This window comes from Pogona vitticeps, chromosome 9 (genome assembly GCF_051106095.1).
Source record: "Pogona vitticeps strain Pit_001003342236 chromosome 9, PviZW2.1, whole genome shotgun sequence".
Lineage (NCBI taxonomy): Eukaryota > Metazoa > Chordata > Lepidosauria > Squamata > Agamidae > Pogona > Pogona vitticeps.
The window spans coordinates 19,595,448-19,620,571 of NC_135791.1; the positions used below are offsets into that span (position 1 = coordinate 19,595,448).

At 43.6% G+C, this 25,124-nt stretch overlaps 1 long non-coding RNA gene across 1 annotated transcript; it reads left to right on the top strand.

Annotated features, from left to right (window-relative positions):
* Positions 1–917: 917 nt before the first annotated feature.
* On the top strand, positions 918–4,843 carry LOC144584324 (uncharacterized). Its single transcript, XR_013538504.1, has 2 exons — positions 918–1,006; positions 3,830–4,843. It is a non-coding gene; the product is annotated as an uncharacterized LOC144584324 (long non-coding RNA).
* The last annotated feature ends 20,281 nt before the right edge of the window (positions 4,844–25,124 follow it).

The following is a 25,124-nucleotide window of genomic DNA, read 5'->3' on the forward strand; positions in this document are numbered from 1 at the left end:
ACAAAATAACACAACTCTCCCAGGGAGTGGAAAATAAACTGCAGTTACACCACTGGTCGGGAAAATGTTTCAATCTTGACTGTGTGTCATGTGACCAGGGGGGAAAGCAACAGTCTAATTGGGGGATAACTAGAGAATTTTTATAGGGACATGGTGGTGCTGTGGGCTAAACCGCAGAAGCCTGTGCTGCAGGGTCAGAAGACCAAGCAGTCATAAGATCGAATACACGTGACGGAGTGAGCGCCCGTCGCTTGTCCCAGCTCCCGCCAACCTAGCGGTTCAAAAGCATGGAAATGCAAGTAGATAAATAGGGACCACCTCGGTGGGAAGGTAACAGCGTTCCGTGTCTAAGTCGCACTGGCCATGTGACAACGGAAGATTGTCTTCTGACAAAACGTTGGCTCTATGGCTTGGAAATGGGGATGAGCACCGCCCCCTAGAGTCAAACACGACTGGACAAAAAATGTCAAGGGGAACCTTTACCTTTACCTTAGAGAACTTTTCCCTTGTGTGACCAGGGCCTCAGGAAAACCTGTAAACGTTCCTTGGTCTCACCTTGTTGTTCTGACAACCTGTTCTTTATTGGCTTACTACCGCTTGTTATCTATTAATATGTTCAAGGCGAATGGTTTCCAAAAGATACAAAAATACTCATGTTCTAGTCATCATTACATAACGTTGCTCTTTTCTTTTTAAAAGAACAAACGTGGAAGGCCTGAAACCGTGACACACTTTATTCCTTATTTCTCACTGTGAATAATGCAATCATTTGAAGCAATCCTTATTTTATTTTTTTAAAATCATAGGATGAGAACAGGTAACTTTTGACAATAGAGGCATTGGGTTTGCTCAATCAGGCTTGTCCAACGAGGCATTAAATATAGCTGTTGAGCTAGATAATGTCACTTCAAGAACATCAGAGGCCAGCAGCAATCAGAGGGTGACGCGGAAGATGAGAATCCTTTTAGCAACTGTCCTTCTGTCCCTGGTCACTGCACAAAGTTGGGTAAGAGGGAATGGATCTCATGGATTGCAATGGCTTGCCAGTCACCTTGTCTGAAAGACTTGGATCTAATGGGGTGTCATTGCCTGAAGTGTTCAAGTTCTTCAAAAGCATTAATGTGCAGCTTTGGAGTCAGATATGATATGGGTCCTAGTTGAACTAGACTCATCAACACACTTATAAGATGAGGCAGTGGCTGAGAGCAAGACTGGTTCGAGGAGGCCGTATGTTAAGTGCTCCTGGCGCTCTCCCTCTAGAGTCCGTGTTCCCTGGTGGTCTTATCTGGAAGTAGTGAAAAACAGCAGCAGTGCAGGATTTGGTGGGAAATTAAAATGGTGTCTCGGTTAAAATAAAAGAGAACCAGAGCAGATATTGGTGCTATAATGTACTGTATGACAACAATTAGCATTACTTTATGCACAGAAAGCCAACTGTTACCTTCCTTCTACGGGCTTTGTATGAGCTGGATCCATCATCCATAGACAATTATGACCAGTCCTTGTGTTCCAGTTTTAATAGTCATTACAGTTGAATGGATGTGTCTAGTTTTGTCTGAAAGGGAAAGATAAGCCCTTTCCCGTCCATAACAGATATTTCACTCTTGAATTTCCTGGGAATCACCATATTTAGTCTATTTCAGCTAAAGAAAACAAGAGTCTTGTAGCGTCTTAAAAATGAACACAGTCTTCTAAAAATAGTCTTTCATGGATTGCAGCTAGGGATGGGCATGCATCAGAAAAATGGTGATTCAAGGTCTGATGAATCATGAATTACGAATTCATGATTTTTTCTGACAAATCAATGAATCGATTCATCAATTTGTTGTTGTTTTTACTTTAAAACTATATAAAATCTCCCCCAGCACCCAGAGACACTGAATTGGCAGGGAAGCTTTCCACAAACCTCCTGTACAAGCTGTGCAAATTTGGTGATGGTTGGGTGTTTGATATCTGAGTTGTACACCCACAATTAGGGCACCCCAAGAAAGTTCCCTTCAGGCACCTAAGGGAAAGGGAAAGGTTCTCCTTGACATTTTTAGTCCAGTCGTGTCCAACTCTAGGGGGCGGTGCTCATCCCGTTTTTCAAGCCATAGAGCCAGCGCTTGTCCGAAGACAGTTTCCGTTGTCATGTGGCCAGCGTGACTAGGGAACGCCGTTTTACCTTCCCACCGAGGTGGTTCCTATTTATCTACTCACATTTATATACTTTCAAACTGCTAGGTTGGCGAGGAGCTGGGACAAGTGATGGGAGTTCACTCCGTTGCGTGGATTCGATCTTACGACTGCTGGTCTTCTGACCCTGCAGCACAGGCTTCTACAGTTTAGCCCGCAGCACCACCACATCCCTCATTCAGGCACCTAGAGACACCAAAATCATGGTGAAGCTTCTACTGACTCTCTTCTCCAAGTTTGGTGAAGATTGGGTTTCAGACATCCAAGTTATACTCTCACAAAGTGGTTCCCCCAGGAAAGTGCCTTTTAGTAGCTGGCTTGGGGCAATCCAGTGTTCTCCAAACTTGGAGGGATTGTAGAGGAGAGTCATGGAAAGCTTCTCTGCAATTTTGATGTCTCTAGATGCCTGGAGGTAACTTTCCTGGGGAGGGACCTCTTTGTGTGTTTATAACTCAGACATCTGAAGCTCAGTCTTCAAATATGGAGGGACTTTAGAGTCAGAGGAAGCTTCCTGCAGTTTTGGTATCTCTAGGTGCCTGTGGGTGCATTTTATAGCCAAATGGGTCAACAAATCAATGAATCAAAAATTGCTAAATATTTGTTTTCATATTTGTCGGGGGCATTGATTCATATGAATATAAATTAACAAATTGGCAATTTTTGGAAGAATTTGGTGATTCATTTTTTTAATTCACGCCCATCTATACCTGCATCTTTTTTCAGGTGTGACGTCTATTTTAGGCATTGTTCTATGGAATTTCACATTTGACCACACATGTCTGGCTCAGTGTGCCAGGGGAAGTGCTTGGGGGACAGCAATCCTGCTTCAACTGTAGCACAAGTATCACACATACAACTTTGAGTAGTGCTTGTGTTGCTGAGCATTATGAGTCTCACCAGAAAGGATGATACAATAACGTTAAGGCAGGGATAGGATTTGAATGATCAGTTGTATAGCAATGACTACGTAACAGTTTTTATGTGCCACGTATCTGAGAAGTCTATCATAGTCAGAATACACAATAATTTCCAGTGAGCAGCACCCCAGTTCTACGTACATTTATTTGCAATTAGCTTCTGTTGATAATGGAGCAAAAAGTTTCAATTTTAAGCATCCTTCTAAAAATGAGACTTAAATCCCAAGCAATAAGGTCTGCTGTGGATTTCCTTAAAGGCATCGAGAGACAATCCCACCTCCCGACATGTTCTGTGCCCAAATTAAGGGGATCCAGATTGGGGATAACCCATTCCGTCTCTTTTTATAGACATTTCCACCCAACCCTCGTCCAGGTTCTTGTTACTATTCATGCATGCTTTTTTCTTTGTGAAGACACCGTTCTTGCAAATGCAACATCACAAATGGCTAAGTCAGGCTGCAGTTTGAATGATGCAGTAAGGCTGGAAGGGAAAGTTGCAGTTTGGAGAGCTGAGTGAGCTGCTTTATTTTTATAAGAACTGAACAGCTGTCATGCAACTTTTTTATCCCTGCTACTGCCCAGTGAGTACAGGAGAAAAGACCATACTCTTGCGAAGAAGGTTTTCATCCAGTGGCATAACCAGCTCTAGAGTCTTATATTTGGTTTAAATCAGTTGTCTGATAAGTGAAAATAATGACACCCAGTAACAAAATTTTTATTTTATTTTTTTTTGGCAGGATCCTAATGGAGAGGAAGAGGAGAATGAAGAAGAGATGCCAGTAAGTTAATTTTTACACATGTATCCTTGCCTTGTGCAAAATGGTCACAGATACTTTTCTACAAAAAAAAGCACCCTAACAATTGCATGTCCAAAATTCAAGCAACGTATCACAGTATCAAAAGCCTGGTTGGGTGCCACCACTTAACACTGTGCTGAGAAATTAAGATTTACTCAGTTAGGAACAAAGAAACCCAAGTATATTGTATTCGAGATCAGATGATAATGGTTATACATCTATGTATATCAACCAGAGAAAAAACTGACCTATATTTTGTTTTCCTTTTATAACAGAATCCAGGATGGATGATGTTCGGTGGTGGTAGAGGTGGTGGCTTTCTGGTAGGATGATCAATATTAGTTTCTCTCATTCCGTCCTGTATCTTTCTTCTGCAGTCAGAATTCCTTTTAAACAAATGAGCTTCGGGTCCCAAAACAGGCCAATAACAAACGTTCAGGTCAGCATTTTACAACTCTGCTCTTTATTTCAGTGTTAGCAGCTTTCCATTTGGGACATTAGAGAGACTTAATTTCAGAATATGATGAGTAACATTCCTCCCTTAAAATCCAGTGGACTCCCCTGTGAAAGATTAAAGAGGTTTGATGATGAAAATGTCCTAAGAAGTACCATTTCCGGAACTAACCAAGAGAATTCTGGGATTTCAGCAAAACAGGAAAACTTTTTAATGTCTAAACATTTTTAAAGTTGAGATGAATTTTGAAAGGCAGTCAAATAGGGGGCAAATTTTTATTCCATGTTATGAACAAGAATTTTAACACTTTTTTTCCTTTTCCTTTTAGCCATTAATGAAAAATCTCAAAAATCTTGGGGTAAGAAACAAACCGTTACTGTCCTTCTACTACCATTGCTGGAAAATTCTTTAAAAACTTAAAATATTTGCCTGGGAATTGTGTCAACCCATCAATAAGAAATGGCACCTCATAAGCTTTGTTCATGGGTCACTCCCATGTAGAACATGAAGGAGAAGGAGAACCTTCAGCACTGCCCGCATCAGAGCCGGTTCTACCACTAGGCAAAGTGAGGCGTTTGTTCACGTTGTGGACCCAGCCAATCAGGGATTCTAATTTGTATATCCTAATATCATGGACTCCCAAAGGCAATCAGGGATCATGCTCTGCCTAGGATAACATCCTAGATGCACCTAGCTTATGAGATTTGACTATATGGCCATGTCAATCATTATTAATTACCTGTTTTCATTGGCCACCACATCAAACAAGTTCACAGTGTTCTTCTGATTCAAGTGACTTTGCTATTCTTGGCAAAGGCTCAGCCTAGTTGTTCCTTCTGAGCCTGCCAGCCATTCTTTGAGGACAGAACTTAGCATATGAGGCAACCTATCCTTGGCCCCCAAGATGTGGTGGCTGCTCAAATGCAGTGAAGGGTGTTATTCTCCTGACAGTAAGATTCCAGTTAGCTGCAGGGAATAGGAAAGGGGAAACTATCTTATCTTCTCTGCTTTGGGCAGTAAAACATTTTGTTTGATTGTCCTCCTCGCACCAGAGAGCTTACTCACTGCCCACAACTCATCAATACTGGTATGCTCATAGGCAAAGAGAGCCATGTGCGAGGAGACAAATATTCATGGGCACAATTTGTGGTGGCTTGAGGCATGCCAGTCTTTGTGTTCCATGAGACAGGGGTGAAGAAGTTGACCACTCCTCTCTCTCTGTACAAGATATCATCCACTTTATTCTCATATTCTCATCATACTCTTAGCTGTGCAAAATCCAGCAAATTCTATGTTTGATACGTCTTCTAAAATCACATAAACACAACCTAAAATATAGGGTAAATACTTGAAAGAAGTAACCATTTTGAGTGAGATGTGTGGATCACGTCCTTTTCATTGGTAGGATATTAACCAACAACATTCGAGATTTTGGCCTTGAAAGTTCTTTTTCCACATGTTCAGGAATCCCTGTATGAGTGCATGGAAATCTCTGGTTAGTATTCTGGAGTAGTATGTAGCCTTGGGAAAGATACATGGCCCCAGAGCACTCCCAAAAGGAAGGACAGGGAAACTGCTATGTTCTACATAGAACAACCTGAGAAAGATCAAAATAAATGTGATGTTACACCATTTTTATTAAGTAGTGACGGGAAAGCTGACTTCCATGAAAAACTGTGATCAATCAATCATGTCTTCAAGAATGTGTGAGGACCACACCTCACCCTACAGGGTTTTATGAGACCACACATTTAAATGAGGATAAGATCATGCCAGATCTGTTTTGTGCTGTGAGAACAAATGACGATGTTGCCTCATCTGCAAATGTTGAAATTTTGTTGGAAAATTACAGCATGGCTTTGGGGGGGGGGGGCAAGTGACTTCTTGCCATGAATGAAGGTGACTGATTGTTTGACCCTATAACGAGCCATATTCTTTAAGGTCCTTCAAGGGAGAAAGTCTTATACGCTGGAGAGAACAGGATTTGTTTTTATCTTCTAGGCCATGCTACCTTTGCTTACAGGAGGCGGACTGGGTGGTGATAATGATGATGAAGTTGATGATGAAGGAGGCGCTGGTATTACGGTAAGGAACAAAAATGTCAACGTAAAGCGGATTCGTTGTAGAGCGGGGTAATCGTCCAGCAGGACACAACTGTAATCATATCTCAGAAGGGCAGGAAGGCAGCAAGTTTAATTTGATCAGAATTTATTGCCCAGGAAAATCAAGTTACACATTTTCCATTTCTTGTGAGAAGTGTGTAGAAGCATTTTCTAAAGGAAATGATCTCCTGCCTTGTCATAGATGAAGATGCTGAGTTTCTGTGCCTAGTGACAAAGGATGCAATGTCATATGTGTCAGAGTGGTGCAGTTCTTAGTAGCTTCTGTTCCAGTCCCAGCAATCAAGAAAAACAGGCAGAGACAGTAGACTTCAGGCAACTAAGTCTATTTACAAATATACACAGCCTCTTAATGAGGGTGAAAGAGGAGAGTGTCAAAAATGGTCTGAAGCTCAACATAAAAAAACAACACCTAAGATCATGGCCACTGGTCCCATCACCTGATGGGTAAATAGAAGGGGAAGATATGGAGGCAGTGACAGATTTTACTTTCTTGGGCTCCATGATCACTGCAGATGGAGACAGCAGCCACGAAATTCAAAGACATGTGCTTCTTGGGAGGAAAGTGATCAGAAACCTAGACAGCATCTTAAAAAGCAGAGACATCATCTTGCTGACAAAGGACCACATAGTCAAAGCTATGGTTTTCCCAGTAGCGATGTATGGAAGTGAGAGCTGGACCATAAAGAAGGCTGACCGCCGAAGAATTTATGCTTTTGAATTGTGGTGCTGGAGGAGGCTCTTGAGAGTCCCCTGGACTGCAAATAGAACAGTGAGTACAGGAGAAAGGACCATACTCTTTGAGGAGGGCTTTCATCCATTTGAATCCTTTATGGGGCATAACCAGCTCGAGAGTCTTATTTTTGGTTTTAATTAGCTGTCTGATAAGTGAAAGTAATGTCACCCAGTAACAAAGTTTTTATTTTTTTTAATTTTTGGCAGGATCCTAATGGAGAGGAAGAGGAGAATGAAGAAGAGAAGCCTGTGAGTTAATTCTTACACATGTATCCTTACCTTGTGCAAAATGGTCACAGATACTTTTCTACAAAAAAAATCCCCCTAACAATTGCATGTCCAAAATTCAAGCAACATATCACAGTATCACAATCCTGGTTGGGTGCCACCACTTAACACTGTGCTGATAAATTAAGATTTACTCAATTAAGAAGACAGAAACCCAAATATATTGTATTCGAGATCAGATGATAATGGTTATACATGTGTGTACTGTATATCAACCAGAGAAAAGACTGACCCTTATTTTCTTTTCCTTTTATAACAGAATCCAGGATCCATGATGTTCGGTGGTGGTAGAGGTGGTGGCTTTCTGGTAGGATGATGAGTATTAGTTTCTCTCATTCCTTCTTGTATCTTTTTTCTGCAATCAGAATTCCTTTTAAACAAATGAACTTCTGGTCCCAAAACAGGCCAATAACAAACGTTCAGGTCAACATTTTACAACTCTGCTCTTTATTTCAGTGTTAGCAGCTTTCCATTTGGGGCATTAGAGACACTGAATTTCAGAATATGACGAGTAACATTCCTCCCTTAAAATCCAGTGGAATCCCCTGTGAAAGATTAAAGAGGTTTGATGATGAAAATATCCTAAGAAGTACCATTTCCGTAACCGACTGAGAGAATTCTGGCATTTCAGCAAAACAGGAAAACTTTTTAATGTCTAAACATTTTTAAAGTTGAGATGAATTTTGCAAGGCAGTCAAACATGGGGCAAATTTTTATTCCATGTTTGTTAAGAACAAGAATTTTAACACTTTTTTTCCTTTTCCTTGTAGTCATTAATGAAAAATCTCAAAAATTTTGGGGTAAGAAACAAACCATTACTGTCTTTCTACTACCATTGCTGAGAAATTCTTTAAAAACTTAAAATATTTGCCTGGGAATTGTGTCAACAAATCAATAAGAAATAGCACCTCATACGCTTTGTTGATGGGTTACTCCCATGTAGAACATGAAGGAGAAGGAGAGCCTTCAGCACTGCCCGCATCAGAGCCGGTTCTACCACTAGGCAAAGTAAGGCGTTTGTTCACATTGCGGACCCAGCCAATCAGCGATTCTAATTTGTATATTCTAATATCATGGACTCCCAAAGGCAATCAGCGATCATGCTCTGCCTAGGATAACATCCCAGATGCACCTAGCTTATGAGATTTGACTTTATGGCCATGTCAATCATTATTAATTAACCACCACATCAAACAGGTTCGCAGTGTTATTCTGAATGAAGTGACTTTGCTATTCTTGGCAAAGGCTCAGTCTAGTTGTTCCTTCTGAGCCTGCCAGCCATTCTTTGAGGACAGAACGTAGCATATGAGGCAACCTATCCTTGGCCCCCAAGATGTGGTGGCTGCTCAAGTGCAGTGAAGGGTGTTATTCTCCTGACAGTAAGTTAGCTGCATGAAATAGGGAGGGGGGAACTATCTTATCTTCTTTGCTCTTGGCAGCAAAAGATTTTGTTTGATTGGCCTCCATGCACCAGAGAGCTTACTCACTGCCCACAACTCACCATCACTGGTAAACTCATAGGCAAAGAGAGCCATGTGTGAGTAGACAAATATTCATGGGCACAATTTGTAGGTTCTTATGGAGGTTTGAGGTATGCCAGTCTTTGTGTTCCATGAGACAGGGGTGGAGAAGTTGACCACTCCTCTTTCTCCATACAGGATATCATCTACTTTATTCTCATATTCTCTTTGCACTCTTAACTGTGCAAAATCCAGCAAATTCTATATTTGATAATCCTGTAAAAACACATAAACACAACCTAAAATATAGGTTAAATACTTGAAAGAAGTAGCCATTTTGAGTGAGATTTGTGGATCACAGCCTTTTCAACAGTAGGATATTAGCCAACAACATTCAAGATTTTGGCCTTGAAAGCTCTTTTCCCACATGTTCAGGAATCCCTGTATGAGTGCATGGAAATCTCTGAAAGTTGTAGTGGATACTGGTTAGTATTTTGGAGTAATATGTAGCCTTGGGAAAGATACATGGCCCCAGAGCACTCCCAAAAGGAAGCACGGGAAACTGCTATGTTCTACATAGGACAACCTGAGTAAAATCAGAATAAATGTGATGCTGTTTTTATTAAGTAGCGATGGGAAAGCTGACTTCCATGAAAAATTGTGATCTATCAATGATGTCTTCATGAATATGTGAGGACCATACCTCACCCTACAGGGTTTTATGAGACCACACATTTAAATGAGGATGAGACCATGCCAGACCCATTTTGTGTTATGAGAACAAATGACAATGTTGCCTCATCTGCAAATGTTGAAATTTTGTTGGAAAACAACAGCATGGCTTTGGGGGCAAGTGACTTCTTGCCATGAATGAAGGTGACTGATTATTTGACCTATAAGGATCCAAATTTTTAAGGTCCTTCAAGGGAGAAAGTCTTATATGCTGGAGAGAACAGGATTTCTTTTCATCTTCTAGGCCATGATGCCTTTGCTTACAGGAGGCGGATTGGGTGGTGATAATGATGAAGAAGAAGATGATGAAGGAGGTGTGGCTGTTATGGTAAGGAACTACCTATTTTAATGTCACAGCTGGTGAAATCAAATGTAATCCTAATATTAAATGATGATAATGAGGATTAAGGTATTTATAGCTCACCTTTTGAATATTTATAGTTTACTTACAAATTAAGGGATACTGTTTACACAGCAGAAGAAGATAATCATATCTCAGAAGGTCAAGAAGGCAGCAGGTTAAATTTGATCAGAATTTATTGTCCAGGGAAATCAAGTTACATATTTTCCATTTCTTGTGAGAAGTGTGTAGAAGCATTTTCTAAAGCAAATGATCTCCTGCCCTGTCATAGATGAAGAGAGTGGGTTTCTGTGCCTAGTGACAGAGGATGCTGTGTCATATGTGTCAGCGTGGCGAAGTTTTTAGAAGCTTCTGTTCCAGTCCCAGCAGTCAAGAAAAACAGGCAGAGACAGTAGACTTCAGGCAACTATTTACAAATATACCTAGCCTGTTAATGAGGGTGAAAGAGGAGAGTGCAAAAAATGGTCTGAAGCTCAACATAAAAAAAAACCTGAGATCATGGCCACTGGCCCCATCACCTCCTGGCAAACAGAAGGGGAAGATATGGAGGTTGTGACAGATTTTACGCTCCAAGATCACTGCAGATGGGGACAGCAGCCATGAAATTCAAAGACGCCTGCTACTTGGGAGGAAAGCGATGACAAATCTAGACAGCTTCTTAAAAAGCAGAGACATCATCTTGCCGACAATGGTCCATATAGTCAAAGCTATGGTTTTTCCAGTAGCGATGTATGGAAGTGAGAGCTGGACCATAAAGAAGGCTGACCGCTGAAGAATTGATGCTTTTGAACTGTGGTTCTGGAGGAGACTCTTGAGAGTCCCCTGGACTGCAAGGAGAACAAACCTATCCATTTTGAAGGAAATCAACCCTGGGTGCTCACTGGAAGGACAGATCCTGAAGCTGAGGCTCCAATACTTTGGCCAGCTCATGAGAAGAGAAGAATTCCTGGAATAGACCCTGATGTTGGGAAAGTGTGAAGGCAAGAGGAGAAGGGGACGACAGAGGACAAGATGGTTCAATAATGTCATTGAAGCTACCAGCATGAATTTGACCCAACTCCGTGAGGCAGTGGAAGACAGGAGGGCCTGGTGTGCTCTAGTCCATGGGGTCACAAAGAGTTGGACATGACTTAACGACTAAACAACAACAAAGAACAAAGCAACAGCATTGCAGTCCACAGTCATTTACATTAGCCAAGAGAAGAAATCATTGCACAGTCTTTATACATACTATCTCTATTCATCTAGTTGTCAGAGACATTACATCATCTTCACCCTTAAGATATGTATTCCAGTGTCCTTGTCAGGCCCACCTGCTGACACTTCGTTTGTAATCTCAGTGCTTAGTGTTCATGGCTGTAAAATTCAGGTTCTTTTTTATTTGGTTTATTTTATAAAACCTGACAATATGTACTTCCAATGAAGGCATACATGGACACCTTTGAGTACAGTGGGGTCTTGACTTGAGAACTTAATCCGTATTGGAAGGCGGTTCTCAAGTCAAAAAGTTCTCAGGTCAAATCTGCATTTCCCATAAGAATGCATTGAAAACCATTTGATCCGTATCTGCTCTTTTTCGCCCATAGAAACTAATGGGAAGCTGCTATTCCACCTTGGACCACTGGAGGGGGATATTTTGTTTCTTTTTTTCTTAGGTCAAGAAAGGTTCAGGGAAGGCAGGGAAAATACAGTCCAGGCAGTACCAGGCAGTCTGAAGACTGTCTCCCAATCCACTCTCTAAACGCTGGGAGGAGTGAGGAAGCAGACAGGCACCCTTTTCACTGGCCAACAGTTAACTGAAAGTTCACATTTTGCACTTTCCCTGCCTCCCACGTGGGTTTTTTTCAGTTCTTAACTCAAATCTAAGTACTTAAGTCAAGTCAATATTTTCCTATGAGAGCAGTTCTTAAGTCAAAATGTTCTTAACTCAGGCCGTTCTTAAGTCAAGACCTCACTGTATAAGGATTGTCATTTTCAGCACTCAAAGAGTCCACTGATTCAGTGGTAACTGGTGACCCTAAGAACATCTGTGTTTTAGGTATCTGGTTGTGGAGGCAGGGGTTGGGAGTTTGATTTGCCCCTGTGCCTTGTTGACAGAGTCTGGGCTCCATGATTCATAAGATCCCTTCCATCTCTGCAGCTCTAAGATTCTTATTAATTTCATGGGAGCTGCAATTCTGTTGGACTCTAAAGGGAGCTGTCCATGGTCATGAACTTCTTAAGGGCAGAATGTTCAGGACCTTGGATAGTTCCTAGGGGAGGAATCCCAGAGTCATCCACCCTACCAGACTCATAAATTTGGCATTACCATTTGGCCCTGGAGTGAAAGCTGAAAACAAAACATTTGACCAAACCCTTTTCATTATTTTATAGGAAAGCAGATGGCCGACGTTTGTATGGGAGTTTTTCATTTTCATTTGATGAGATTCCTGGAAGCTTTTCTTTTCTTGCAATTTTAAAGTCAAAACGCTCTTCCAAATAGAATCCTACTTTTTAGGGATCAAAAGTGTCTATTCTCACTGCCTATGCTCAGCCACCCAGTTGAGCAATTGTTTAAGTAACACCAGAAAAGTGTACCAGTTGCTTATTCCTCACAAGGGGAGGGAAGGAAGAAAAGTTAAATTTATTACAAATTGCCATCTTATATTTGAAGCACCAAAGAGAAAGTCAGAACAGAACAGCAGTTCACAGGGGCCCTCAAACCCATCCAAGGATGGCAAAAGAAAACATGGCTGGCAGGACCAAGATAGAGGTCTAAAGATTTTCTTTGGGATAGTATTGTATGCCTTTTCACCTGAAAGCAGAGTCTCTTGGAGTTCAGAGTGTAAATATTCCAAATTGAACTGTACAGAGGATGACGCTTCCCATCCCCCTATCTTTTCCGTCTTTCTAGAACATGCTTTCCATGCTTGGAGGAGGAACCAATGAGGAGGAGGAGGAGGAAAATGGTGGGAACCCTATGGTAAGGATCTATTTTGTTTTAGTTTCATTTTAACACATTTTTCGGAGGTGGTCTCATGCCTTCCTGAAACACTGCTGTTATTGTTCATGTTCAGATGTAAGATTATTAGATATTCCTTTGGAGGTGAAAATGTAAAAGGAAAAATGTTATAGTTGCAGATACCCGCAGCCAGGGTGGCCACTACCATTTGGGTTCTTGAAGTTGTCGTAGGTAGGTAGGTAGGTAGGTAGGTAGGTAGGTAGGTAGGTAGGTAGGTAGGTAGGTAGGTAGGTAGGTAGGTAGGTAGGTAGGTAGGTAGGTAGGTAGGTAGGTAGGTAGGTAGGTAGGTAGGTAGGAAGGAAGGAAGGAAGGAAGGAAGGAAGGAAGGAAGGAAGGAAGGAAGGAAGGAAGGAAGGAAGGAAGGAAGGAAGGAAGGAAGGAAGGAAGGAAGGAAGGAAGGAACGAAGGTGTGACAAACCCAGACCTACTGGGATCTGCCACACAGTTACACTAAGCTGCCACCAACCATTCCCTTTAAGAAGTCACACAGACCAGGGATGGATTTTTAAACAATAAAAAGAATAAGGTTTATTTAAATACACACACAGGAAAATAAAACAATCAGGTGAATAACATAAAGTAACGTGGCTTATTCTCACTCATACATACACACAGTTTGGTTCACCCAGAACCCTTAACTTAAAGCACAGACCCTGAACCTATCAGTTCTGGCTAACCAACAGACACCTGAACCTATCAGGTTGGTACTCTGACACACAGAAGTACCCTGTCTGACACACAGACTCCCACAACAGCTTCTTCTTCCCAGCTGCTGCTTCGTCACAACCCAGTGTCTCACAGTGTCTCTCTTTTCACCACACAGGCATCACATATTTATACAGTACAGCCCCTCCTCCTGATGTCCCGCCTTCCACTCCCCATAGGCTGGAACTTTCCCTCCAAACCCATGACAGACAGGTAACATCAGTGCTGTATGTAACACCTCCCCTCTTTATAAGTTGTTTTGTAGGGGGAAAGCTAATGTGCTTTTCACCAAAAAACAACCTGGATAAAACACACAACAACAGTTATACATACCATATTATACTTACTTATCCTTACACTCTAAGTTAACCAAAGCAATTAGGCATTTAAACATTTACCATATACATTACATCAATTTACCTTTATTCATACAAACCAAATTCAAAACCAGGTACATTTTACTTTTTGTCAACATATACACATAGTCCATGTTCTTTCGCCGTCTTCATTCTTCAGGTCTTCTTGATAAGGCGTCAGCAACACAGTTCACTGACCCTCTGACCACCTTCACTTCAAAGTCATAGTCCTGTAGGTTTAAAGCCCACCTCATAAGTTTGCTATTGTGGGTTTTCATTGTCTTTAACCATTGCAATGGTGAATGGTCAGTACACAGAATAAAATGTCTTCCCCAGATGTAAGGTTTGGCCTTCTGGATCGCGTAGACTATGGCCAAACACTCCTTCTCCACGGTTGCCAAATGTCTCTCACCTTTTTGAAGTTTCCTACTCAGGTAGGATACTGGATGCTGGTCACCATTCTCATCCTCCTGGCACAGAACTGCTCCTACCCCGCTGTTAGACGCATCGGTGTAGATGATGAACTCCCGGTCGAAGTCTGGAGCACGCAGGACAGGATAGTTGATTAACGCCTCCTTCAACCTCTGGAACGCCGCCTCACAGTCGCTGGTCCACGGGATGCGGTCATCAGCCTTCTTCCTCGTCAGATCGGTCAGCGGAGCCGCAATCTCGCTAAACCTCGGGATGAACTTTCTGTAGTAGCCCACCAACCCAAGAAATGATTTGACTTTTTTCTTGGTGTTGGGTCTAGGCCAGGGGTGTCCAACCTTTCACCTTCCCTGGGCCACATTAGAAGATGAAAATTTGGTTTAGGTCACACATACATTTGGTTTGGGCCGCATGGGGGGCCAGCCCTAGCCGTCCTCCACAGCTCCGCTCCAAGCACGCTTAATGGCAGCTGCGATCTCAGACAGCAGAGGCTGCCAGCTTCGACTCCGGTGGCTTTATGGGGCCGGGAGGGGGTCCACCTATTGAAGGGGATGGCACAGTGCAGTCACGCAGCCCCCCCCCGTCCCCTCCCCTCCCCTCCTGTTCCTTCCTTCCCTCTCTCCCCCTCTACTGTTGTGACATACCCCGGCCACATTCCGGCCGCAAGTGCCGGCAGTGTAACTTGAAACTTTAGAATTTCTTTAAAAATAAAAAATTGCACTGGGCCGCATTACGAGCTGACCTGGGCCGCATGCGGCCCTCGGGCCGCAGGTTGGACAAGCCTGGTCTAGGCCAAACACGAACAGCTTCTATTTTGGCCTCCAGGGGTTTTATCACTCCTCCCCCTACCATGTGACCCAAGTATTTTATTTCTGGGCTACCCAGCTGACACTTGCTGGCCTTTACTGTTAGCCCTGCTGCACTTAACCTCTGCAGCACTAATTCCAGGTGTATCAGGTGATCTTCCCAGGTATTACTGAAGATCCCTATGTCGTCAATATAGGCCACTGTAAAGTCACTGAGCCCTGCCAAGGTCTGGTCCATCAGCCTTTGGAATGTGGCTGGTGCATTTCTGAGACCAAAGCTCAGGACTCGAAACTCATAGAGACCAAAAGGGCTGCAAAAGGCAGTCTTTTCTTGATCCCTGGGATCAATTCTTAATTGCCAATATCCCTTTACCAGGTCCAATGATGAGATGAACCGACAACCCCCTATGGTTTCAATCAGGTTGTCTAGCCTGGGCATTGGGTAGGCATCAGGAGTGGTTACACGGTTTAATTTCCTGTAATCGACACAAAACCTAATGCTCCCATCAGGCTTGTCCACAAGGACTATCGGAGAGGACCAAGGACTAGAAGAGGGGACGATTATGTTCTCCCTCAGCATCTCGTCCAGCTCCTTCCGCACCTTGTCCCTATAGGGTCCCGTTACTCGGTATGGGGATACTGCCTGCGGGGGTGCATCCCCTGTGTGGATCCGATGCATCACTCCCTTCACTATCCCCGGCTTGTTGGAAAACACCTGTTGATATTTACTAAGCAGCATTTTTAGTTCTTGCTGCTGGTCTTGGGTGAGTGCAGGACTGATCTTTACCTCCTCTGGGTTGTATTTTACTTCCCCTCTACCCTCCCAGAAGGGTAATTCCGCTTCCTCACTCTCAGCTGCTTTTATAGCAAATAGAACCCTCTGTTCCCCTCTGTAGTAGGGTTTTAGGGCATTCACATGAACCACCCTCCTTGCTTGGTTCTCCTCCTGCTCTATTAGGTAGTTCAGGTCTGACATCTTGGAAATGACCCTATATGGTCCTGCCCATTTGAGCTGCAGTTTATTCTCTCTGCAGGGCCTAAGCCAAAGCACTTCCTCCCCTGGGTCAAAGTGCCTCTCTCTAGCTTTGTGGTCATACCATGTTTTCTGTCTGACCTTCTGAGCTTGCAGGTTTTCTGCTGCCAGCTCTAGATTTCTCTTTAGGTCATTCATCAAGGTGTCTATGTAAGTCACAACGTCTTGTGGGTCATCCTGGGTGATCTGCTCCCAATTTTGTTTGATCAAATCAAGGGGCCCTTTCACCCCTAAGTGTGCAGCAAACATGTCAGAGTGCCCCCTTTGTAAGATCATGGGGCGATACTTTTCAGGTACCACCAGCTGACTTCTGATCCCATCTCCCCCTTTTGAGATATTCCTCAGGGTTTCTCTATATAAAATCCCCTTTTTCTCCAGAAATCTCACTGGGGTTTCAGGTGTTAGCTGGGCGTCAGTCACCTGTTCAAAACACTTTTGGAGAGTGGCGTCTGCCTTTTGCTCCTGTCCAAATCTGCTGTCTGTGGTTAAGGTTTCCACCACAGCTTCTGAACTCCCCTCTGCTTCCGTCTCTGGCTCATCATTACCCCCCTGAACTGTCCCTGTGGTGACTTGTGAGCGTGTAATCACTAGCACCCGTTTCACATGTTCAGCCAGGTCATTTCCCACGAGCACGGCTGCTGGCAGAGTCGATGAAATCGCTAGCCTCCAAACTCCCCTCCAGCCTTGAAAGTTGACAGGTACCTCTGCTACTGGCAGAGAGATTACCTGCCCCTCAATCCCTGCCACCTTCATGCTCTCATTTGGGATTATAAACTCCCTAGGAATAATATCTGGATGGCACAGGGTTACCTGGGAACAAGTGTCCCGCAGCCCCCTATACTGACGGTCAAGTATTCCTACGTCCACCCCTGCTGTCTCAAACAACTGAGAATCTGTTTTCACCAACAAGCAGCGCTTTACCTCCACAAGAGGACCATTTTCCTCAGCCTGATCAGCAGAGGTAGCTGTTCCAGACTGAGTAGTCATGGCAACCGGCTCCCTCAGTGACACTGAGCCTTGCTCTTTCTGGACACAGAACACAGCTTTTGGCTTGGTTCCACTAGACTCCTGAGGCACCATTCCTTTTAGCTGCTTTAATTTCTCACACTCTGAGATTAGATGACCCTTTCCCTGACAGAAATAGCATTTTCTGGTGTATTTTGATTCTCTCTCATCTTGTTTTGGTTTTCCCTCCAAAAATCTGAGGTCTTGGTTTCATGTCTGAGGGCTTCCCTTCACCATGGGCCCCTCCCCCTTGCTGGCTTTTCCCTGGTCCCTGAGAGTACTTGCTGTAGGTTTCTTTGGGTTTACCTACAGATTTCCCCTCACCCAAGGGCTTTCTTATTTGGGAAATAAAATCTGCGATCTCTGCGGCTGCTGCCACAGACCTCGGTTTCCTTTCCCTCACCTGGAATTTCAATTCCCCTTGCAGGACTGAATAGAACTGTTCCAGTGCTATCAAGTCTTTAAGCTGCTCATAGGTCTCTGTCCCTTCCTGCGATAGCCATTTCTCAAGCAGCCTCACCAATTGGGCCCCCACTTGGGTAAAAGTTTGTTCTGGTTTCTTGGTGAGGGACCTGAATCTTTGTCTCAGCTGCTCCGCATTTATCCCATGTCTGGCAAACACCAGTTTTTTAAACTCTGCAAAATCTTTCATCAGTTCCTCAGGCATCTCGGCATAGACCTCAGCCAGGCTACCACTGATTAAAGATCGCATGATGGTCATCTTCTCAGTTTCCCTCACTGAGAAGTCCACAAACGCTCTTTCCACTAAGGAAAAGAACACCTCAGGACAATCTCCCTTGTGGTACACAGGGAATTTCTTCAGGTCAGCTTTAGACAATTGGCCTCCCTCAGAATCCCTATTGTTATTATTGTTCTGGTTCATCATTTCCAGTTTTCTCAATTCAAACGCCATCCTTTCTTTTTCCAGAGCAATTTTCTCTCTCTCTCTCTCTAGTTCAAATTGCCTTTGTTTCTCCCTTTCCTCCCTTCTTTCTCTCTCTAATCTTTCCTCCATTTCCCTCACCCTCAGTTCATGCTGTTGGGCTAGGAGTATTTTTCTGAGTTCTGGGTCCTGCTCTCCTGTGCTGTCACCTTGCACTGAGCCAAATTCATCCTCAGAACCTTGGTCAATCTGGGGGTCTTTCACTCCACTCATTTCTGCCATCTGGCTTCGAGTCAAGGGCATAATCCCCCCCTCAGAACAGGCTGCTTTAAAAGTCAAGCCTCAAAATAAAACGACCACTTTTTTCCTTCTTGCCTCAGAACCAGCTCTCCCTCGAGATTGCTGCTGTTCTTCAGCACTGAACTTGCAACAGTATCGAGTCAGAGCCTACCCCCCTCTGCTGGGCCTCTCAGCTGGCAAGCTAGCTCACTGTTACTACGCAGTTTTGCCTCAGCTTTTTCCCGCCAAAACCAGGCTGCCTCAGAGCACCTTAATCTAAGTCTCCCCAGTTGGCACGTTCTTCTACTAGCGCACCTCCCCGTGAGGTACACCTAGAAGATTACCTACGCGCCTCAGACTGTCCCTGACTAGACCCCCCTTGCTCTGGGCACACTTGCCAAGGCTTTGCTGGACCGCTGGACAACTGGACCAGTCGTATCCCACACGCTGGACACCAATCAATGTGACAAACCCAGACCTACTGGGATCTGCCACACAGTTACACTAAGCTGCCACCAACCATTCCCTTTAAGAAGTCACACAGACCAGGGATGGATTTTTAAACAATAAAAAGAATAAGGTTTATTTAAATACACACACAGGAAAATAAAACAATCAGGTGAATAACATAAAGTAACGTGGCTTATTCTCACTCATACATACACACAGTTTGGTTCACCCAGAACCCTTAACTTAAAGCACAGACCCTGAACCTATCAGTTCTGGCTAACCAACAGACACCTGAACCTATCAGGTTGGTACTCTGACACACAGAAGTACCCTGTCTGACACACAGACTCCCACAACAGCTTCTTCTTCCCAGCTGCTGCTTCGTCACAACCCAGTGTCTCACAGTGTCTCTCTTTTCACCACACAGGCATCACATATTTATACAGTACAGCCCCTCCTCCTGATGTCCCGCCTTCCACTCCCCATAGGCTGGAACTTTCCCTCCAAACCCATGACAGACAGGTAACATCAGTGCTGTATGTAACAGAAGGAAGGAAGGAAGGAAGGGAGGAAGGAAGGAAGGTGAATGTTTCCTATCTATGGAATCAGGGAGGAATTGAAGAGCCTCGTGGCGCAGTGGTTAAAACGCTGTACTGCAGCTAAAACTGTGCTCACGACCTGGGGTTCAAATCCCAGGTAGCCGGCTCAAGGTTGACTCAGCCTTCCATCCTTCCGAGGTCGGTAAAATGAGTACCAAGCTTGCTGGGGGGGCAATGTGTAGCCTGTATAATTAAAAAATTGTAAACCGCCCGGAGAGTGCTTGTAGTGCTATGGGGTGGTATATAAGTCCAATAAATAAATAAATAAATTTCCTTTCATGTTGTCTATCATTAAAGGAAAGTATGGCAATTGATTTGTTTTGCTTTTTAAATCTCCTTTCAGGGCACGCCTGGGAAACTTGGACCTCTTGCAGTAAGGAAAATATCCATCCAATTCCTGTATTGTTCCTTTTTTCTTTATTTGCATCAGACGATTCAAACTCATGCATGGATATGAAACATAAGAAAATTTAAAACCCAATTAAAATGTCAAGACAATCAGATTATTTTTTACTACAAGCAGTTGGAGATTTTGTGTGCAGAAATGATCTCTTGACTTCAGCCATGGTCCAGGGAGTTCAGTGTCCATGAAGTGGGGGGGGGGGGGCTGTCAATGCCATTCCAATGCAACACTTCTAGAAGTGAATGATTTGCTGGTTAAATACCATTGCTCAGAATACATCTGAGTGTACTCACAATGCTTTCCGACTCCTTGGGGTGGATCCCAGTCTTGTTGGGCATGTCCAGGGTGGATATCCAAACATGTACCTGAGATGAAATGGCTTGTTGCTTTCCCTCTTGTAGAGCCTGATACCTATGTTAATGGGAGGTGGAATGGAAGGTGAAGAAGGTGCTGCTGCTGTGGTAAGGATCAACCTGTTGTCATTCCAGTTCTGTTTTTGCTATGAAATTCAATACCCCTGAAACATAGTTTTTATCCTTATCAAATGCCTTGTAGTACCAAGCAAGGAAATTCCAAAGACATTTGTAACTAGTGTTGGGGGAATCAGGTGGCCTACAGATTGTTAATGCTACCTGTAAGATTTGAAGTCAGAATAAATAACTTTCTTTCTGCCTAAATCATGCTCAGGTTTTCCCTTGTGGAAGCAAAGAGATGTGTTTTCCTGTGAAGGACATGTCTAGGGTATTGGAGGATTCAGATCAGGGTCCCAAAGAGTGTAGCTAAGAAGCCCTGCTCTGTATACTGCCAAGGTATCTCATTCCTTATTCAATATTTGAGTACCAGTGGTGCCTTGCTTAATCGGCGCCCCGTTTAACAACAAAATCGCATACCGACAAACTTTTTGCAATCGCTTTTGCGATCGCATTGTGATGTTTTAAATGGGGAAAAATCGCTTTGCAATGATCGGTACCCTGTTTCAGTTACCGATTATCGCATAGCGATGATTTTCCAACAGCTGATCAGCAGTTCCAAAATGGCCACCAGGTAAAAAATGGCTGCCTGCCGTTTTTTGGGATGGATTCCTCACATACTGGGCAGCGAAAATGGCCGCCGTATGGAGGATCTTAGCTTTAAGGTGAGTCTGAAGCCCATAGGAACGCATTGAAGGGGTTTCAATGCATTCCTATGGGCTTTTAAAAATCGCATAGCAACGAAATCGCTTTGCAGTGATTTTCGCTGCACCGATTAACGTCGCTATGCGAGGCACCACTGTACTAGCTGCGAAAGGAAAAATGCTACAGCTCCAGAAACCCACAGCCAGGGTGGCCACTACCATTTGGGTTCTTGAAGGTGTACAAGGAAGGAAGGAAGGAAGGAAGGAAGGAAGGAAGGAAGGAAGGAAGGAAGGAAGGAAGGAAGGAAGGAAGGAAGGAAGGAAGGAAGGAGGGAAGGAGGGAGGGAGGGAGGGAGGGAGGGAGGAAGGAAGGAAGGAAGGAAGGAAGGAAGGAAGGAAGGAAGGAAGGAAGGAAGGAAGGAAGGAAGGAAGGAAGGAAGGAAGGAAGGAAGGAAGGAAGGAAGGAAGGATAGAAGAGAGAATGTTTCCTATCCATGGAATTATCCAGTTTCATCAAATCGGGGAGAAATTTCATTTCATGTTGTCTATCCTTTAAGCAAAGTATGGCAATTGATTTGTTTTGCTTTTTAAATCTCCTTTCAGGGCACGCCTGGGAAACTTGGACTTCTTGCAGTAAGGAAAATATCCATCCAATTCCTGTATTGTTCCTTTTTTCTTTATTTGCAGAAGACGATTCAAACTCAGGCATTGATATGAAACATAAGAAAATTTAAAACCCAATTAAAATGTCAAGACAATCAGATTATTTTTTACTACAAGCAGTTGGAGATTTTGTGTGCAGAAATGATCTCTTGACTTCAGCCATGGTCCAGGGAGTTCAGTGTCCATGAAGTGGGAGGGGGGGCTGTCAATGCCATTCCAATGCAACACTTCTAGAGGTGAATGATTTGCTGGCTAAATACCATTGCTCAGGATACATCTGAGTGTACTCACGATGCTTTCCGACTCCGTGGGTTGGATCCTTCCATGGTCTGTATTGTTAGCATTCTGAAATGCATGGAAAACATGCTTTGAAATAGTGACCCAAAAGATGTTTTGAAATGGTGACCCAAAATTAAGCTATAGGTGGACCCCTCCCGGCCCCATAAAGCCACCGGAGTCGAAGCTGGCAGCCTCTGCTGTCTGAGATCGCAGCTGCCAGTAAGCACGCTTGGAGCGGGGCTGCGGAGGATGGCTAGGGCTACCCCCCCCCATGCAGCCCAAACCAAATTTATGTGCGGCCCAAACCAAATTTTCATCTTCTAATGTGGCCCAGTGAAGGTGAAAGTTTGGACACCCCTGCTTTAAAGCAATCTGTCCTGAACATATCACAGTCATCGAGATGGGCTGAGCTGCACATGTCTACAAGTTTCAAAACTATTGAATTAGTTCTTGCCACACTTTCCTCTTGGGAATATCTGGCGTTAGAGGAAGAAGAATTGCTTCAACTTGGACTGCTACTATCTGGGAACTGAAAGTGCTCCAAGGAATGTCACAATATGGCAGCTTGGCAGAAGAAGGGATGGAGTAGAGGAGATCATGGGTGAGGGCTAGGGTTGCCAGATATACGGGTACTAAAAGGAGGACATAGAGAGACAAAAAGGAGGACAAAGGAGGACATATCGAATGTTTCATTTGAATCGTTCCAGATTAAACCCACAATCAATGCAATTTTATTATAATAGCTGCCAATAAATGTCTCTTAGTGAACCGACCAAGAAACAGTCATATTAAAAAAAAAAAGTAACTTCAATGGAGGCTTTTTTTCAAAATACCGAGCGGGCAGGTGGGGGTGGGGAAAGTCAGGGGGAAGGGGGCCTTTACACCTCTCCCCCTCCCATCCAAAATTATAACATAAAACATACAAAAGCCTGACATTTTAAAGGTTTTTATCTTTGTCTGCCTGATGGAGGACATTAGGCTAAAAAGGAGGACATGTCCTCCTTTTGCCTGACATCTGACAACCCTAGTGAGGGCAGAAGGTCAATTTCTTCATCCCATTGTGCTGTGGTTCCCAACCTTGGGTAACAAAGGTGTTCTTGGACTGTGTTTCCCAGAAGCCTTCACCACCTGAAAGGTGCAGTCCAAGAATACCTGGGTTACCCCAGACTGGGAACCCTTGTGTGAATCCAATCTTATCAGGTCTGTCGAAGGGATTGTTTCACAGTGAAATCCAGTCTTGTTGGGCATGTCCAGGGTGGACATCCAAACATGTACCTGAGATGAAATGGCTTGTTGCTTTCCCTCTTGTAGAGCCTGATACCTATGTTAATGGGAGGTGGAATGGAAGGTGAAGAAGGTGCTGCTGCCGTGGTAAGGATCAACCTGTTGTCATTCCAGTTCTGCTTTTGCTATGAAATTCAATACTCCTGAAGCATAGTTTTTATCGTTATCAAAAGCCTTGTAGTACCAAGCAAGGAAATTCCAAAGACAATTGTAACTAGTGTTGGGGGAATCAGGTGGCCTCCAGATTGTATATGCTATCTGTAAGATTTGAAGTCAGAATAAATAACTTTCTTTCTGCCTAAATCATGCTCAAGTTTTCCCTTGTGGAAGCAAAGAGATGTGTTTTCCTGTGAAGGACATGTCTAGGGCATTGGAGGATTCAGATCAGGGTCCCAAAGAGTATAGCTAAGAAGCCCTGCTCTGTATACTGCCAAGGTATCTCATTCCTTATTCAGTATTTGAGTACCAGTGGTGCCTCGCTTAATCGGCGCCCCGTTTAACAACAAAATCGCATACCGACGAACTTTTTGCAATCGCTTTTGCGATCGCATTGTGATGTTTTAAATGGGGAAAAATCGCTTTGCAATGATCGGTACCCTGTTTCAGTTACCGATTATCACATAGCGATGATTTTCCAACAGCTGATCGGCGGTTCCAAAATGGCCACCAGGTAAAAAATGGCCGCCCGCTGTTTTTTGGGATGGATTCCTCGCATACCGGGCAGTGAAAATGGCCACCGTATGGAGGATCTTAGCTTTAAGGTGAGTCTGAAGCCCATAGGAACACATTGAAGGGGTTTCAATGCATTCCTATGGGCTTTTTAAAATCGCATAGCGACGAAATCGCTTTGCAGCAATTTTTGTTGCACCGATTAACATCGCTATGCGAGGTACCACTGTACTAGCTTCAGAAGGAAAAATGCTACAGCTCCAGAAACCCACAGCCAGGGTGGCCACTACCATTTGGGTTCTTGAAGTTGTGGAAGGAAGGAAGGAAGGAAGGAAGGAAGGAAGGAAGGAAGGAAGGAAGGAAGGAAGGAAGGAAGGAAGGAAGGAAGGAAGGAAGGAAGGAAGGAAGGAAGGAAGGAAGGAAGGAAGGAAGGAAGGAAGGAAGGAAGGAAGGAAGGAAGGAAGGAGAGAGAATGTTTCCTATCCATGGAATTATCCAGTTTCATCAAATCAGGGAGGGATTTCATTTCATGTTGTCTATCATTAAAGCAAAATATGGCAATTGATTTGTTTTGCTTTTTTAATCTCCTTTCAGGGCACGCCTGGGACACTTGGACCTCTTGCAGTAAGGAAAATATCCATCCAATTCCTGTATTGTTCCTTTTTTCTTTATTTGCATCAGACGATTCAAACTCAGGCATGGATATGAAACATAAGAAAATTTAAAACCCAATTAAAATGTCAAGACAGATTATTTTTTACTACAAGCAGTTGGAGATTTTGTGTGCAGAAATGGTTTCTTGACTTCAGCCATGGTCCAGGGAGTTCAGTGTCCATGAAGTGGGGGGGGGGCTGTCAATGCCATTCCAATGCAACACTTCTAGAGGTGAATGATTTGCTGGCTAAATACCATTGCTCAGGATACATCTGAGTGTACTCACGATGCTTTCCGACTCCGTGGGGTGGATCCTTCCATGGTCTGTATTGTTAGCATTCTGAAATGCATGGAAAACATGCTTTGAAATAGTGACCCAAAATTAAGCTATTAATTATAAGGTTATATTATGTCTATTATAAGATTTATCGATGTGTTACACATATGTAAGACTATATTCTGGGGAAGAAAAA